The sequence below is a fragment of the Sceloporus undulatus genome, chromosome 6 (assembly GCF_019175285.1).
Source record: "Sceloporus undulatus isolate JIND9_A2432 ecotype Alabama chromosome 6, SceUnd_v1.1, whole genome shotgun sequence".
NCBI lineage: Eukaryota > Metazoa > Chordata > Lepidosauria > Squamata > Phrynosomatidae > Sceloporus > Sceloporus undulatus.
In genome coordinates, this window is record NC_056527.1 from 53326251 (window position 1) to 53342444 (window position 16194).

The 16194-nt window shown below is 42.5% G+C and overlaps 1 protein-coding gene across 6 annotated transcripts in view; it reads left to right on the forward strand.

Annotated features, from left to right (window-relative positions):
• Positions 1 to 3831: 3831 nt before the first annotated feature.
• NOD1 (nucleotide binding oligomerization domain containing 1) overlaps positions 3832 to 16194 on the forward strand; it is a 59274-nt gene continuing 46911 nt past the window's right edge. For 2 of the 6 annotated variants that reach the window (XR_006104527.1, XM_042473281.1), the window contains exons 1-2: positions 3849 to 3957; positions 14826 to 15064. The gene's annotated coding sequence lies outside the window, so the exon portion shown is untranslated. Of the gene's footprint in view, positions 3958 to 14825; positions 15065 to 16194 lie in introns of all 6 variants that reach the window. The other 4 variants (XM_042473276.1, XM_042473275.1, XM_042473277.1 and 1 more) reach the window with 4 other exon arrangements.

A 16194-nucleotide genomic window follows, 5' to 3' on the forward strand; every position in this document is an offset into this window, starting at 1 on the left:
GACTACTGTGTAACTCTGCTTGATCCGACAGATTAACTGATTAAAATTTCTGAACAGTTCAGATTAGACCATGATTAGTTGTAAATGTTTGGAGTTTTTTTTATAAGAATTTAAGAGGCAGAACAGATATCCAGCATGGTGTAGTGGTACGATGACGGGAGATCAAAGTTCAAATCCCAGCTCAGCTATTGAAACCTTGGGCAAGTCACACTCTCTCAGCCTTAGCAGAATGTAAAGGGTAAACTTGTGAACAAACCTTGGCTAGAAAACCCTATGACAAGTCTGCCTCAGGGTTGCCATAAGTCATAAAAAGGGGTTGCCTCCTCTGAGATGATAATGTCTATTAGGATGCAAAGTTGTCGTTTGTTAAAAGACATGCTTTCTCACTAGCATTCAGGTTTTACAACTGGGCATGTTTGTTGTGTTACTTCAAATCATTTCCAACTTATGGCAACCCTAAAGTGAACAATGAGGTTTTCTTGGCAAGATTTCTTCAAAGGAGGCTTGCCATTGCTGTCACCTGAGGTTGACTGGTTTGTGATGGTTTAAAGTGGATCTCGCCATTAAACCAGGAGTAGATCTGCAGTTGTGTGCTTTCAAATCATTTCTGACATAGTCAGAACCTATCATGGGGTTTTCTTCACAAATTTCTTCAGAGGGTCATCCTCTGAGGCAGAGAGAGTATGACTTGTCTAGGGTTACCCAATGGGTTTCCATGGAAGAGCCAGGACTCAAATTCTGGTCTCCCACACTAGAATTAATCCAGTTCGACACCACTTTAACTGCTGTGGCTCAGTGCTATGGAATTCTGGAAACTACCAGTGGCCTGTTACATACTGCCAAAATAAAGCTGCTTTGGGTCTCTTTGGAGGTATGCTGTTTAAATTATGCATGCACCCTAAGAATCCAGAAGCTGCACCAAAGCTGCACTCCAGTGCTTAGGAATGGAGTGGGCTTTGGCGCGACCTCCGGACTCTTAGGACCCCGTGCATTATTTAAATAGCATACCTCCAAAGAGACCCAAAGCAGCTTTATTTTGGCAGTCTGTAACAAGCCAAATTCCATAGCATTGAGCCATGGCGGTTAAAAGTGGTGTTGAGCCAGATTATTTCTGCAGCTCTAGTGTTTTAGGAGATTGTCACACACCATGATGCTAACCTGTTGGCAACCCAAAATAAATGAAACAGCTACCTTAGCACTACATTCATGCGTTGGATCATAATTTTCTCTGAAAATGGATGTATTTGCGATAAGAGCGGCAGGAACTGACCACATTCTTGAGATCACAACTTTAAAAAAAAAGCTGTGTGTGTAATTGTGCAACTTTGACATCACTGGAAGGGAGGGAGCAGTGAAGTCTCACACCAACAAGCTTGTAAGATTGTGAAACTACAGCGCATACAGTGATTGTATTGGTCACTACAGTATTATTGCATAATTACGGTCATTCACAGGTTCTACCTTGAATGAAAAGTGGCAGTTTTAACACAGGATAACAGCAGTTTGTGGACTGCGTCATGTAGTCAGGACTGTTGCCAAATCAGAACTATGCCAATTCAGCCTCACTAACTACAAACCTCAAAATGCAACAGGAGGCAGCCAGAGCAGCAAAAGTGGAATAGCAGCACTATAAGAGGGTAGTGTGATAAAGTGATAAAAGCCACTGCATCCCTCATTTACATATACATAGTGAAGATTGGTTAAAATTTGATGTTTTAAAAGAAAATGTAAAAATAAAAATGTTTTGAAATTTTAATTTAAAAAAATTCTGGGGCCTCTCCTTTCTCCTCCCATTGAGCTTGACCTCACTCCTGCCATCTCTTAAAGCATTTTAAAGGAAACCAGGTAAATGCCACAGCCTGTTTTCTGCCAAAAGGTAGGTGTTTGAGGAGCAGTGGTGTCACACCCACACACACACATTTTAGGGCCACCATAAGTTTGGCCATGGAAGCCATTGGGTGACCTTGGGCAACAGCCACACTCTCAGCCTCAGGGAAAGGCAATGGCAACCCCCCTCTGAACAAGTCTTGCAATAAAACCCCTGTAGTAGTGTTGCCTTAGAGTTGCCGCATCACACTGTTCACTCATGTTCAACTTGTGGTCTACTTGGACTCCTAGATCCCTTTCACATGTAGTTTCATTCAGCCAGGTGTCACCCATCCTATATCTGTGCATTTTATTTTTCCGCCCTAAGTGCAATACCTTACATTTCTCCGTGTTGAATTTCATTTTGTTAGCTTTGGCCCAGCTTTCTAGTCTATTCAGGTCATTTTGAATCTTGATCCTGTCCTCTGGGGTATTAGCTATTCCCCCTAATTTGGTATCATCTGCAAATTTGATAAGTATGCTACCAATTCTGTCATCCAGGTCATTGATAAAGATGTTGAATAGCACTGGGCCCAGGACAGAGCCCTGTGGGACCCCACTGGTCACTTCTCTCCAGGATGAAAAGGAGCCATTGTTGAGCACCCTTTGGGTTCGGCCGGTCAACCAATTACAGATCCATTTAACAGTTCCTTTGTCTAGCCCACATTTTACAAGCTTGTTTGCAAGAATGTCATGGGGAACTTTGTCAAAGGCCTTACTGAAATCAAGATATACTATATCCACAGCATTCCCTTCATCTACCAAGCTGGTAATTTTATCAAAGAAAGAGATCAGGTTTGTCTGGCATGACTTGTTTCTCTGAAACCCATGTTGACTTTTTGTGATTATGGCATTGCCTTCTAGATGTTCACAGACTCTCTGTTTAATGATCTGCTCCAGAATCTTTCCTAGTACTGATGTCAGACTAACTGGACGATAATTGTTGGGATCCTCTTTTTCCCCAACACTTTTTTCACTATAGAAGTATAGTGTCTAGGGAAGTAATAGTGCCACTGTATTCTGCTCTGGTCAGGCCCCACCTGGAATATTGTGTCCAGTTCTGGGCACCACAATTCAAAAAGGATGTGGAGAAACTGGAGTGTGTCCAAAGGAGGACAACTAAAATGGTGAAGGGTCTGGAAAACATGCCTAATGAGGAATGACTTAGGGAGCTGGGTATGTTTAGCCTGGAGAAGAGAAGGTTAAGAGGTGATATGATAGCCCTATTTAAATATTTGAAGGGATGTCATGTTGAGGAGGGAGCCAGCTTGTTTTCTGCTGCTCCAGAGAGTAGAACACGAAACAATAGATGCAAGGTACAGGATAAGAGATTCCACCTCAATCAACATTAGGAAGAACTTCCTGACAGTGAGGGCTGTTCAACAGTGAAACGAACTCCCTCGAAGTGTAGTGGAGTCTCCTTCCTTAGAGGTCTTTAAACAGAGGCTGGATGGCCATCTGTCGGATATGCTTTGACTGAGATTTCCTGCATGGCAGAATGGGGTTAGACTGAACGGCCCTTGCGGTCTCTTCAATGACTCTATTCTAAACCCTGTCAAGAAAACCCCACGACAGTTTCACCCTCAGCTTCCAAAAACAAGATGGGGGAAAAAAACCTCTGCTTTGAAAGCATTTGTCCACAATTCTAAACACACGCCTCGTTTCGGCTTGCTTTTGCCAATGCAAGCCATGATGTGGTTGGCATTGTACGCCGTCTTCAGTGCTTGATAGTATCCCAATAGTCAATCCCATTGCTGTGAACACAAAATGCCATGTTAGGATTATGATAAAATATATATTTGTTTGTGAATCATTTGGAAGGCCCACAAGAAGAAGGGAAAAGAAGGAGCCCTCAACAAAGAGGGCCTGGTAGTCTTTGGTCCCTAGTTCTGTGAGGCCTTCCTGCAGAGGGCACCCAGAGGCAAGAGGAAAGGCCTGTTTTTATGGCCTGCATCCCAGGGGCGTCGTCCTTGCAGCCAAGAGAGAGGCAGGAGGGCGGGGAGAAAAAGGAGAAGAGGCCCAGGTTTCTCTTCTTTTTGGGGCCCTTTCGCTTTTCCTTCCCATCCTCCTCCGCCTTGGCCCCAGAGGTGGGTAAGTGGGGTGGCCTTCCATCCTAAGGGGGGATTGGGAGGGATTGGCTTCACTTCAGGGGAGGCAGAGACAACAGGGAGATAGTAACACAACGTTGTTATAAGGACAGGCTGGGATGTTGTACCATTGAAAAAAGAATGAGATAGATTTGTGTGTGTGTGTAGTTTTATCTTTTTAAAACTTGTCATTATTTTAATAACTATCTGTTTTACTATTGGATTCCTTTTTAATGTACTCCCCCCCCCCTCCTATGTTTTTAATTGTATTGTTTTTGTTTGCTTTTTATAATGTTGTGAAGCAGCTCTGAGTCCCAGTTCTGGGGAAAGAGTGGGATACAAATAAATATAATCACCATCATCATAGCAATAAGGAGGAGATGACCAAAGAAAAGCTCAAAACACTCTTAGAAACAGAAAACCATGCTTCGTGTGTGTGTGTTGTGTGCCTTCAAGTCATTTCAGATTTATAGTGACCCACTTGGCAGCAAGATTTGTTCAGAGGGGGTTTGCCATTGTCTTCCCCTGAGGCTGAGAGAGTGTGACTTCAACAAGGTCACCCAGTGGGTTTCCATGGCAGGGATGGGAATCGAACCCCAGTCTCCAGGTTTGTAGTCTTAGTCAGGCTCAAAATGGAGGACATTTTGGACTTTCACCTGGATGGAAGGATGAAATGAAGGACGTGTCCTGGAAAAGGAGGGCGTCTGGTTACCCTGTGGAGTCTCTTCTTTCCTTGGAGGTTTTTCAACAGAGGTTGGATGGCCATCTGTCAGGGGTGCTTTGATTGTGAGTTCCTGCATGGCAGAAAGGGGTTGGACTGGGTGGCTTTTGAGATATCTTCAAACTCTAGGATTCTGTGATACAGAAAATGCAAATCTTGGTAATAGTTATCTTTTTAGATGACAGCACCCTGGCTTCGACAAGTTTACCCCCCTCCCCCAAATCCTCACTTCTTTACTTGTCTGGGGAGTAAGGTCACAGTTACTGGGGAGGAAAAGAGGAACAATATTTAAGGTTGTTGTTGTGTGCCTCCAAGTCATGTTTGACTTATGGTGATCCTATCATGGGGTTTTCTTGGCAAGTTTCTTCAGAAGAGGTTTGCCATGGCCAGGGTGATCAGAATGATCCACCTCTGGCAAATGTTAACCATAAAGTTGCACCTAGAGAGGTGTTCTCTTAGGTAAAAAGAATAGTGTTTCTTTATTTGCAGTTTTTCCACATTTGTGGGGGTCCTTCACCCCTAATCCCAGTGAATGTGGAGGGGCCACTGTAATAATAATAATAATAATAATAATAATAATAATAATAATAATTATTATTATTATTATTATTCCTTAATCAGGAAGAACCTGTTAATGATAAGAGCTGTATTGTAGAACTAAGTGCTTCAGAAGGTAGTGGACTCTCCAGAGGTTGGATGTGCATCTCTCATGCCCAGCACTAGCTGGACCCTGGGGTCCCTTCCAACTCTGTACTTAGTGGGGTATAGTGGCTATAGAACAAAGATGGGAACTGTGTGGCCTTTCAGATTTACAATTGCAGCTCCTAACAGTTCTAATGGTGAGGAATTCTGGGAGTTCCAGTCCAACAGCAGCTGGCGAGCCACGAAATCACCCTCCTCCCTCCCTATTTGATGCAAATCCTAAAAGCATGGTAAGTAACTACCTTTTACTGATCTTGTAGCACCAGTGAAAGAAGTTGTAGCATAAACTTATGCTACAACTTCTTTCACTCAGTTAGTCTCAGAGGTACAGTGCTACAAAATCCCTTTGCAAAGTGATATTCCAGACTAACACGGCTATAGTCTAATCTGCATGCAGAAATAATGTGGTTTGACACCACTTTAGCTGGCATGGCTCAGTGCTATGGAATTCTAGGATTTGTAGTTTGTTCTGGATCCTGAGCTCTCTCAGAGAAGGCTAAATGTCTCACAAAACTGCAAACCCCAGAATTTTATATCATTGAGCCATGGCAATTAAAGCAGTGTCAAACTGTATTATTTCTGTAATGTGGGTTAGTCCTATACCTTTTACTGAGTCAGTATGGTCTGCATTGATGGACAGTGGCTATCTGTAATTTCAGAAAAGTTCCCCTCCTCGCCCAAGCCCTACATTAAAATGCCAGAGATTGGACCTGGAACATTTTGCATCCAAAGTATGCACTGTGCCACAGCATGTGATCCTTCTCTTGCAATCTGGGAAATTTAGTTCCCCTTCTCAGCCAGGAAAGTCTCTGGGCTTTGCCATTTCTCAGTGGGAGAGGCTAGGAATTTAATGCTACAACCATGAAACTGGGATTTGGAGCATCTTGGCCACTTCCAGGAGAGGGCCAGCCCCAGTGATAGCAGGAGGCTGTCATGAGGATCACACATCAGGATGCTCTTGCAATTGGACCAGTTCCTATAATTAGAATTATTTTTTTCAGGCAACTAATACAGCTAATATGCCCTGGTTTTGAGTTCCTTCATTTGCCCTTAAGCAACTGACTGGCTACTCTGTGAATAGGCCATTGATCCAGCTAGTTTTTTCTTTATATCCACAACAAAGTACTATTCAAAACTTTTTTAAAAAAAGAAATAAGATCTTGCCTGTGACTCCAATGTAGGAGAACCTATCACTCTCAGATATTTTTCCATTTAATGCCCCACCACCACCATGGCTTTTTAAAAAGGATATGGGAGTTGTAGTCCAAAACATCTGCAGGGTCAAAGGATTCCCACTCCAGCCCCTCCTTGCTATCACCGATAGCACAGTACTGGTTTGTTTTTGCCTGTTTTTGCTAACTGTAGACCTTGTAAAAGTTACCTTTAATTGAACTGCAACTTCCAGAATCCCCTGGTCAGCCTGGTACAAGTAATTTTTCCAAGCTCTGGCTATCTGCAGTTAACAGTCTGGAAATCCTCTTCAGGAATGTATATTGCCTTCCTGCAGTTCCTCTGTTGCCTGAAGTAGATTCCATGTTTTGCTGTAATAAAGTTGTTCGTTGACACTGTAAACTCTGAATAAAGCTGACCGTGGTTTCAGTCAGATTACATCTGGAGTGCAAGATATGAAGTGGCTTTTAAACCTTGATTTAAGATAAACTGTAAGCGGTCTTAACTGGTTAGTGTGAATAAACTGGTTCACTGTAGGAAGGGCATCACTGAGGTAAGGGAACACATCTTCCTGAGGCTAGGCCTCTGTTAACTGGAAGCTGGCACTGCCTGTTAACCAGGGAGACTAGGGTTCACATCACCACTCAGACAAGGAAACCCACTGGGTGATCCCGGGCAACACTCTCTGAGGAAAGCAATGGGAAACCTCTTCTGAATAAATGTTGCCAGGAAAATCCTATGATGAGGTTGCCTATCAACTTGAAGACCTAAGATGCTGAGGATTCTTTGTTCAGTGTTCATAGTTATTGTTGTAATGTGCCTTGAAGTCAACTTTGGGCGCATGCATACTCACTTTTTTGTCCCAAGGAGATCTGTATCACCATGCTGATACAATACTGGATCGGTGTTCCCATTATATTTTGGGTTACTGAATCTCTCCCAGGCATTTTAACCCTGTTGCTATTCACATATGCTATTGGTTAGGGTTAAAATGAAGTCACCTTTTCAAATGTGTTTGATCCTTTTTTTAAAAAAATGTCAATCAAATGGTGTGCATTTATGTCAACCGCCCCCCCCCCCTTTTCGTGAGGTATGGGAATCAGCCATGTCCTTCATGTCCTTATTTATATTTATGAGGTGGCTTTAGGTGGGGCTGTTTATTCTGGGGCTTTTGATGAAACAAATAAAAATTGGGAGTGTGTGTGCTTGTGTGTGTTGGAAACAAAAGCACTTCGCAGGAACACAAGAGCCAGGCAAACTGATTTGGGGGGAAGGCAGGAGAAAAATCCTTTCTCCCCCACACCCTTCCAGGTGCCTCTGAGATAAAATTGAACACACAGGTTAGTGGCTTGAGTGTGGACTACGATTCCCCACTCGGCCATGGTAGCCCACTAGGTCACCCATTGGGCAGGTCATACTCTCTAAGCCACAGAGGATGGCCATGGCAAACCCCTTCAGAAGAAACCTTACCAAGAAAACCCCATGACAGGATGACTGTAGGGTCACCATAAGTCAGAAACAAAGGCAAACATAGAGAGCTGAGGCAAAAACCCCAACATAAAATGCGGGACATTTTGGAATTCCTCCTGGCTGAAAGGGAGCACATGTCCTGGAAAGGAGGACATCTGCTCACCCTGTTTCTGACTTATGGTGATCCTACCACAGGCTTTTCTTTGTTCAGAAGGAGGGAAAAGGAGGACCTTTCCTGATCACCCTGGACTGAGGGAAGCGGCAACAAGAAGCTGCCGGGAGGGAGCCAAGAGGCAAAGGATCATCTCTGCTTATGAAACCCCACCCTTCCTTTTTGAGAAGGGCCATTTCAGAGCACTCCGAATCGATTCGATAGCACATTTACATTAGTGGCGATACAGATCTTTGGGGGGGGGGGGGAAGGGAAAAAACAATATCAAATATCCTGGGTTATGTATGGTTTTATGTAGCCCTCCCGCAAAGTGCACCAAGTGCATTCTGACCCAGTGTGAATGCCAAGGAAATAACCCAATTTCACACTGAGTTATTTTTGTAGTGTGAATGGACCCTTTGACTCACAGCGACCCTATCACAGGGTTTTCCTGACAAGATTTATTAAATGAGGTTTCTCCATGTTTTCCTTTAAGGCTGAGAGTGCCTGACTGACCAAAGGTCACTCAGTGCATTCCTAGGCAGTAGACAAAAAGTCTGCCTTTGGTTATTGCAATGGATAATAGATTAATGAATCTGAAGGCTACTTTCATATATGAGGTGTAGGTGTGCACCATTCTCCAAAGGGTGTGGATGCATCTTAATAATTGCTCTTGCAATTTATTGTTGTTGGTAGTGTTATTTTAATTTATATCTCATCAGTTCTCCAGATCAGGGATTCCAAGACAACTTGCAAAAGTTAAAGCAGAAATAAATCAAAACGTGTAGGCAAACACACACACACACACACACACACACACACTATGACTAGCCTGTCTGTAGCATTATAACCATTTAAAGCATGCTAAATGCTGTAATGAAATCATTATGGTCATAATATAGGATTGTCCAAAACTGATGTCTACGTGAAGGCGCATAACAACAAGCACTGCATTAGCACTGAAAGAAGCCAATTGCAGATGCCTAAAACAATAAATGGCAGCTGCATATTAAAAAGCAACGAATATATAAACTAGCAGCAGTGGAACACAGAACAAACTGAAAAAAGCCAAAATTAAAAGTATACAGTGGTACCCCGGGATACGAATGCGCCGCCTTACGAAATTTCCGGGTTACGAAAAAAATCCATTTAAAAAAACTGTTCCGGGTTACGAAGGTTATTTCGGGTTACGAAAAAATTTTTGGTGCTTTTCGGCGCTATTTCGCACGAAATCGCGGCTTTTCCCCATTAGCGCCTATGGCTTTTTCGCCTTACGAAGATTTTCGGGTTACGAAAGCGGCGGCGGAACGAATTAATTTCGTAACCCGGGGTACCCCTGTATATGTAATACTATGCAGATGTGTTGTTATTTGATGAGTAATGAATCCATTGTATTGATAAAAATATTCCTTGAAAACATGCACATGCAGATATATTTTTAATTTTCCATTTGAAAGACAATAGTGTGTGAGAAAACTCTGGTAGAAGGGAGCTCCAAACTGGTAGGTAGGATATAAAAGAAAGAAGGCTTTCATTAGGACTGGGGAAGCACATTTATTTATTAATTTTATATTCTGCCTTTTTCCTGGTACAGGATGTAAGGTTACTTACAACATAAATAAAAATAAAATACAACAAAAATTAATCATGATTGAAGAACAATTTAATAAATTAGCCTATTATTGGAAAAATGTAATGGGGGTGGGGAGTACAACATTTCATGATAAAAGACTTGTGCAGCATCCATTTGATAACCAAAAGCTTGTCTGAATAAAAAAGTCTCTGCTGACAGGAGAGTAGAGAACTGGCTTGCCTTGGCCTCCTGTAGAAGATAATTCTGCAACATGGAGCAGCCATCAATAAGGCTCTCTATCAAATATCCCAAATATTAAAAATTCTTAGGAATTTACATTGTATTTTGAAGAATCAGTTCTGTACAGAGCTGTGAAAATGTTTCAGATTTTGAAATTCCACCAGTGATTTCTAGTGCTCTGTTTCCTCCTCCAATTCTATTGGTTTTTTTAATCCTGCACCAGTATCTGTGTTTTAATGAACTTTGCTATACATGTAAAAAAAATGACCCTCTAAACCTTAATAGGCTTAGCCTTTTAAATATTGTGCCTATAGTATCACTCCTATGGAGCTTTTCCTTCTCTGACATTTTAAAATGTAATTGTCTTTGTACTTTTGTTTCAAGCTGCGCGTATTGCAGACTGCGTATGCAGTCATGGTATATTGAGTTTGTTCTTCAGGAGAAGGCACTCCCTTGTCTCTGGAATTTGTGACACATTTATGTTAGGCAATTCTTGGAAATCAAATGTGTTAGCCAGAAACTCAAGCTTAGCAGGCAGAGACTAGCATGGAAGGATCCCATTGCTAAATTCTGCAGTATCACAGAGATATAAATGGAATGCTGCTCCCTGGGATTTCATCTCCTCCATTTTGTCGCTTGCAAGGGTCTCTTGCCTTTCACAGTGGTTGCCGTTCTGCGGGCACTGAACACACACATTCCTTATTGAGCTGCTTTAGAGAATTCCATCCACTTGAGCTTTTCCTTGTTTCTCTTGTGTGTGTGTGTGTGCGTGTGTATGCAATTTTCCTCCCTAGGTTTTTTAAAAAAATGTTTCTGCACATCTACTTCTTGATACTGCCAAACCTGTTCATACCTCTCTTTTGTGTGTGTGTTGCTCTTCTGACTATGCGGTTAATAGGACTCTTAGCCCGAACACTGGAATTAGAGGAAATAAAATGCAAACAACAACAAAGTATGGAGTTTGTGTGCTGAGGATTCCATCATCCCATTCCACTGCCAATAATGATAATAGTATATTAATAATTTACAAGGCATCTTGAAGGTCTCTCATTCATAAAGGTTCCACAAGGAAGCCAATTTGGTGGCAATTAATAACAAAAATTGATAACTTACTGCCTTTACATCATATTGAAATCTGCCGCTTGAGGTAGCTGGCTCACTCTCACTAATAGGATGAGTCCAGAGCCTTTGTTTTTGTTGAATTAGAGATCTCCATGAGCCCTAGTCACCAACTGCTGTACTTAGGGGTTTATAAACTCAGGATCATAGCTTTCTTGCCTGAAACAATGTAACTCTACCTCTTTCCCTATTGCCTTCCACTTCATCAGGCATTATTATCTTCCCCAGTGAGTCACATCTCATGATATATCCAAAATCTTGAACCAAGGAAAACCTGATACAGTGTAGTAGTGAGTGGGTTTGACTAGAATAGGGAGGCCCATCTTTAAATTCTCACTCAGGGCTTGAGTCAGTTACTCTCAAACTACCTTTCATCACAGGCTCCTTGTGAGGATGAGGGTGAGGGTAGGGGAAAGAAGGGATAGTGAATGCTTCTTGGAGGAAATTTGAGTATGAATATAATAAATAAACCAGTCCCTTGTCAATTAATCCTAATCTGTGGCTAGATGTCGAAAAGCCATTGGGAGTTGCTTTTAATCTCTGAGCATTCTAAAGAAAGAATTGATTGTATATTCAGAAGGTGTGTTTTGCTTAAGCAAGTACATGTACTTTGTTAATTCCTCACTCTTAATGGCTTTTCCCTTTTAAAAGTGTATGTTTTTAAGGTGCTACATCTTTAGATTTGTTTATTTGTGTACAAACATTTATATATTGCAACCTGCTGCAGGTTGCCAACAGAGAAGGCCTAAGAAGGTTTATAATGAGCTTTACTACATCTTTATTATCACCAAATGAAATGAGCCGTCTTTAGACCTTCCTCTTTTCTCTTCCTGTTTTGCTGAGAAAATGGTTGGTCCACAGTAACAGAGACACAAGGGAGTTTATCAGACAAGGGAAATTGGAAGTATAAGCTTCAATCGATCCTGGAAGAAACGGAGTATCTTGATCCATTTCAAACCGGCTATCGGGCGGGCTACGGGGTTGAGACGGCCATGGTCGCCTTGGTCGATGATCTCCGTCTGGGCATTGACAGGGGAAGCGTGTCCCTGTTAGTGCTCTTGGACATCTCAGCGGCTTTCGATACCATAGACCATGGTATCCTTCTGGGGCGCCTGGCAGGGGTGGGAATCGGGGGCACTGCGCTCCAGTGGTTCCGATCCTACCTCTCTGGGAGGTCCCAGATGGTGCAGCTGGGAGACATGTGCTCCGATGAGAGGCCCCTAACATCTGGGGTCCCTCAAGGGGCCATTCTGTCTCCCATGCTCTTTAACATTTACATGAAACCGCTGGGAGAGATCATCCGGAGACTGGGGCGCGGTGTTATCAGTACGCTGATGACACCCAAATAGTCTTCTCTATGTCCCCGACTGATGCAGTGACCGGGGTTGGCATCTCTCCTCTCGTGGGCTGCCTGGAGTCGGTAATGGGTTGGATGAGGGAAAATAGACTCAGCCTGAATCCAGAGAAAACGGAAGTACTAGTGATAGGTTCTCCTGGCCCAGGGATGGCGGTGGTTCCACCTGTTCTGAACGGGGTCACGCTCCCCGTGAAGGACTCTGTACGCAGTTTGGGGGTGCTCCTTGACTCGTCGCTCCATCTTACATCTCAGGTGGATGCGACGGTCAGGAGTGCTTGTTATCAGCTTCGGCGGATACGCCAACTGCGTCCCTACCTGGACCGGAGGAACCTTGAAACAGTTGTACATGCTCTGGTAACCTCTCGTTTGGATTTCTGCAACGCGCTCTACATGGGGCAACCCTTGTACCATTCCCGGAAGCGACAATTAGTGCAGAACATGGCAGCACGACTGGTCACTGGCACGTCCAGGGCCAGTCACATAACACCGGTGCTTAAAGACCTCCATTGGCTGCCTACTCGCTTCCGGGCGCAATACAAGGTGTTGGTTATTACCTATAAAGCCCTAAATGGCTTGGGCCCAGGGTATCTAGCGGACCGCCTCTCCCCATACATTCCGCCCCGCACACTCAGATCATCTGGACAGCTGCGCTTAAGCGTGCCAGAGGCAAGGTTAATATCTACATCAAAGAGGGCCTTTACCATCTTGGCCCCTAACCTCTGGAACTCGCTGCCAGCCGAGCTCCGTGCTGCCGCCTCCTTAGCCCAATTTAGGAAAGGGTTGAAGACCCTACTATTTGAGCAGGCATTCCCCTGACACTTACCCCGACTATGCTTTGATCCTCCCCCTAGCCAGTGTGGCCGCTGGCAGAATTGTGGTTTTAATCTGTATTTAATTTTGTATTTAATTGTGTATTATGTATTGATGTTGTAAACCGCCCTGGTATTTGATAGGGCGGTATATAAATAAACATTTTATTTATTATTTATTATTATAATCCAATGGCAATCCGAACTCAATCATGGGGTTTAACGTTATTGCGTGATAGATTACCACAAGCAATTTCGGGCAATGGGAAGTCAGTTTGAATGCAATCATTGGGTTTCACATTATTGCGTGATAGACTACCACACACAAATTTGGGCAATGGCATGTTATTTTCAGGCAATGGGGAGCCAGTTCGAATGCAATTCACATTCACGTAATTTTGCTGATCTAGCGAATTCACATGAATGTGGTCTGGCCCCACTTTCTTTTCATTCGAAAGAGAAATTCCTCCCATGTGATAAACTCCTCTATGTGAGTGAATGAGATTTAATGTTCACAACTAGTTTTGGGGCAGAATTAGCAGTTTCTCTCTTGGGGAAAAAAGAGAGATTACTCTCAAAATAAAATTAATAATTACATTTTTAAAAAGCATTATTTACTTGTTCCATGTTATACCATGCTATACCATACTATAGGTCAGAAAACTATAATGTGCACATCTGTTGCTTGTACAATGTTGAAATTTAATAGTTGGTTTCCTCATAATTTAATTTCCTTTTCTGACTTCTCATTATTACAGTGTTGGAATGACACAATGTTTTAGAAGATTCTTAAAGGAATTAGTGTTGAGTTTGCAATAGTGCATAATGAGCTTCCTCCATTAAGTGAGTCAGCAGCAACTAGATACCTAAACTGCATGGTTATATCTGAGTAAGCATCATGAGAGTGACTAAGTCTGATTAACATCAACCAGTGAATCATGAAACTGTCTGAAATAATTTGGCTGGATTACATTTTAGAATGAAAGTGGGGCTGGGGAGTAGTGGTGATTTTGGGGTTACTCTTTGTCCTACTCCAGAGCAAGATTTTTTTCTTCATGTTACTCCTACTCCTGTAAAAATTTATTAATCCTTTACTCCTTGCTCCTACTCCCCAGCCCTGAATGAAAGGATTGTGAAACATCTTTCCTTCTTTTATTGCTAGTGTTCATGAGAATGCAATATAGGCAAAACAGCACTAGCCACACATAAGAGAGATCATCATGCCTGCAAGAACTCCAGGGTTTGCTGCAGTAGATTTTAAAGGTTTAGGGAAACTAGGGTCAGAGCAGAAGAATATACGCCAGTCGGGGAGGGCCTATAGGGATTGTGAATATGCATGGGAATGTTTCAAAGAAATAAGTGGGGAAGAGTGTGGAGAGAACACTTGCACCTCATCAGACGGAGGGTTTTCCATTTTAGGTACCCTTGTCTGAGAAAGGGAATCTTTCTCTGCCAAGTAGGAAAAATAGCTGGTAGAATAGAGGCTAGAGAACAGAAAAACACCCTGTATTTCATTGCAGAGCCCATCTTATTTTTACACTGAAAATTTACTCCTCCCAGCCTTCTCTTAAGGGCCATGAGCAGCAAACTGGTTGTCAGGACTGAAGAACTGCTTAGAAAAAAAGGTCAGATCCAAAGAGGCAAGAAACAAGCCAGAAGTCAAGACCAAAAGTAACCAGGAGCCTCAGGACTTGCAACGGGGCTCAGGAAGACCTCATAGTTCAAGCAAGGCTCAACTGTAACAAGAAGGCCTCTTATATTTCTCTCTGTCCAGAAGATCCCACAAGCAACCTGAGCAGGTAAAATCAGCCCAGGGTCTGAGGGTACTACCCATAAAACCTAACCTAATAGCTTGGTGTACACTTGCAATAGTCTGTGCTCATAGTCTTGACCAGTATTTCCTGAACACCTGATAGCTGGGACATATTTTTTTGCTGTAATAATTATTTCCATTATATGAGCATACCTTCTCTTTTGCCATAGGAGACACTGATCTCACTTGGATGTGACTTCTGATTGGAAAGAACCAACCAAATAATGAGGGTGCAACAAGCCAAGTGTTCTGAGGATGGCTGTTACTCTTGAATCATGCTATCTAGAATGCTTGTGCAGCATTGGAATTTAATGATTCCATTTAAATTTGATGCAAAGATGTGACAAGATTTACCTGTTCCCAATAGTGGTCTGGTTAGAGGGCAAAATATAGAGTAGTTTTGAGCAACATATAGTAAATTCAGAAATTATATCAAGAATGTTAGCATTAGGGTGCCAAACATGGGAAGGGACTTTCATTTGCTCATCCAGTGTGATTTATGCCATACTATGTCACCTGAACATACATAAAACAAAAATAATGATCATGGGGGATCTACATACATTCAATAATGAATAAATTGAAATAAAGATTTCCCATAGCTTGGATCAAACACTGATCAAATGGAGACTTCAGTCAAAAAATAAGAAGACTAGGTGCTTATATAGGTCTGTGCCTGGACTTTCTATTCTACCCGATGAAGTAGACTCAAGTTTCTGAAAGCTCATGCTAGCAACTTATCTTGTTAATCTAAAAGATTCCTTTGCAAACTTGTGAAGTGTTCTACATTTGGAGGCAAAAACTATATAGCTAGATATAGTGAAACACATAGTTTGTACATAGAAGATCCTCAGCATCTCCAAATAGGAACAGGAAAGAAATGGAACTTGTGATGTGACTTCTTACAAGACAGCTTCCCCTGCTCCCAAATACATTTACAGTGGTACCTTGGGATACGAAATACCCAGGTTACGAATTTTTCGGGATACGAATAAATCCCATAGGGATTTATTGTTTCGGGTTACGAAGGTTTTTTCGGGTTACGAAAAAACCCCGGCGCTGTTTTCAATGGAGCCGCGGCAGAGCCGCGGCTTTTTTTCCATTAGCGCCTATGGC